Source organism: Rattus rattus, chromosome 9 (genome assembly GCF_011064425.1).
Source record: "Rattus rattus isolate New Zealand chromosome 9, Rrattus_CSIRO_v1, whole genome shotgun sequence".
Lineage (NCBI taxonomy): Eukaryota > Metazoa > Chordata > Mammalia > Rodentia > Muridae > Rattus > Rattus rattus.
In genome coordinates this window covers 18,064,204-18,066,890 of record NC_046162.1, presented here as the reverse complement: position 1 = coordinate 18,066,890, position 2,687 = coordinate 18,064,204, and the positions used below count along the sequence as shown (strand labels likewise).

At 41.4% G+C, this 2,687-nt stretch overlaps 1 pseudogene; it reads left to right on the top strand.

Annotated features, from left to right (window-relative positions):
• Positions 1-1,697: 1,697 nt before the first annotated feature.
• Positions 1,698-2,412, top strand: LOC116909301 (annotated as a pseudogene).
• Positions 2,413-2,687: the final 275 nt, after the last annotated feature.

The following is a 2,687-nucleotide window of genomic DNA, read 5'->3' as shown; positions in this document are numbered from 1 at the left end:
CCAACTATATCCCAATTTTGCATATTTTGGTGATCCATTTTGAAAAGTATATAGAATATTAAAAACTATACATTTCAATATAAACTATACATGGAAATACTTACTTAAATAATGTCTTCAATGATTCACCCTGGTGGTACTAGCAATTGGAACCAGGATCTTGGACTCAGTACAACCCCAGGATTGGCATCTGATTCCTATAAAATATAAAGGTGTAGGCAGCCATTATTCCTGGAGTCAAAAATGTGCTAATTGTCTTGTGCTAAATACATGCTACTTTGTATAATTACAGCTTGAATAAATAAAAGAGCTCTTTATTATATCCTTAAAATTAAGGGATTCTTAATGATACTAAAACATCTATTCAGTAAAGAAGCCATGTGTAATAATTTCTCACTTGTACCTATTCACTTTCTGCTATCTTTTTCTCCTTTATCCTTTCTTCCTTCCTTCATTTCCTTCCTTCCTTGTTGGATAAATGGCATAGCAAAATTCTCCTCTAAAATACCTACAGTACTTATTCAGACTGTCTGACGGTTCTAAAGGTTCTGTGCTGCTCTTCATATCATGGTGGAGATTTAATGATATCCTTACATCTGTAGGTGTAAGTTTTCTATTTTAAAATCACATCAAAAAATTTACCTAGTTTTTCTATTACCTGGTCATTTAAAGTGTAAGACAGCCATATATTTTTTAGTTTCCAAATTGGTATACCATAATGCCATTTTGATGAATTAAATAAATTTAAAAAATCATAATAGATAGAAGGAACAGATAGAATTGTAATAAATTACTATTGCCTCACTTGCAACCACTGAAGATTTATATGAGAATTTTGTTCTTTTATACATGGATCCTTCAGCACAGGACATCAAGCATTTCATACATAAAGAGAACAAGTATAATTTAACTTGAAGGCAATACATTTTATTGTTCTGTATAATAAAGTGTGTGGGTAGACTAAGAGGCTATTCAGTGTTTCTCACTATATCCCTGTAGCAGGAGGAAGGATTGCCCAAACCATGCACCATGACTACCTGATCTTCCACGGTCCACCCATGATGCACCACATGTGTGGATTCTCTATCAGTTTATGCTTTTATCGCTTCTTGGGGTGATCTTTGTCAGAGATCATATATGTTTTTAGAGGACATTGACAATTTTAAAGGTGAAAGTGTCTGTCTTGTTTATGCAGCTTCAGTCCTGCCTTGTGGGGTAACTCACAGAGGTGGCTCAGGAGAGTGAAGCACAGATTCAGCCAGCACCACCACCACCCACACACACCTCATGCCTCATGGCCTCCTGCCTGCCTTGCAGGAGGCTACCTCACTCCCTGACCTTGATGAGTGATGAGAAGTGCCCCGGGGCAGGAGACCCTGGGTGATGAGTGTGGAGAGAGGGGGCTGGAGGGCAATGGACCTTGGATCTCCATATGACTATGGCTCTGTTGGGTCTGGCTGTCCAACTGTCATGCTAGGCCACCGCCCGCTTCTATGGGGGTCTTCTGCAAGGTCTTGATACACATGCTGCTCATCCTCTTTGACTTGGTTTGGTGTCTTCACATCAACTTTCCCTACCTCTACATCACTGCTACCGTGATGCTCAACCTACTCCACCTTCAGGTTCATATTGAGATACAATGAAAGCCATCTCTGATTGATAGGCATCACTAACTCTTTTCATCTGAAGGCACAAACATGAGGGCTGGGAGAGGGACTCTGGGTGTTCACATGGCCAGTATGAAACAGTCACAAGGAGGTGACCTGGACAAACTAGCATGTGGCCTTAAGAAAAAGTCAGAAGAGGAACACAGCCCATTAAATGTGCCTTCTTGGACAGACCAGCCTGGATAGTCACGGGCCATGGTGGCAGCATCCTCTGAAATGAACGATGATCAAAGCAAACCTCATACTTCACAGTGGCTTCAAAGTGCTTCTATCTGAGGGAATCAATGGGGAGAAATTCATCCACAGCAGCCTCCCTAATATGGCTGTGGTTCTATCCTCTGCTCCTTCATAAGGACATCTATCAGGGGTGTTCTGTGGCATTGGGATACACTAAGCAGAGAGCCCAGAGCCACAGACAACTGTGGAGAGTACCTCTAAGGAGCCCCCTGAGGGTCACGATGAGTGAAGTGGGATTCCTAAGAGGTGCTATCCACCAGGGCCTAAGCACCAGTTCAGAACTGTCTTACTGATACTCTGAGCTGTGCCAGCCGCCGTATGCTTACACTTACTACAAAGTTCTTCCAGAAGACAAGACAAGACGTGTGTTCTTGGCTATGGAAATCCTGCATTTTCAGAGTAAATAGTTATAGATAAGGAATCTCTCTCAAGTACTTAAGATGGTCTGCAGATAGTCATGGGTTCAATGGCTCTGTAATCTTCCCAGATTAGCAAGTCTCTGATGTGATAGTTATACTATAAGCAGAAACATTAGAATAGAAGCTTAATTTTAAAGGTTGTCTTTCATGTTCTTTAGCATTAAGTCTGGGGTAGGCTGCAGTCATTCAGTTCCTGCTCTGATTCCTGTGACCAGATACACTTGACTGGTTGATTCAGAAGCATGATTTCAAGCACGTTTTCAATCACTTTGGAAAGATGCTCAGAACTGGGACACTCCCTCCCCTGGGGAAATGATTTATCTACCCAGTAGACCAGAAAGGAACGATTTAGCAGAATTCTGTA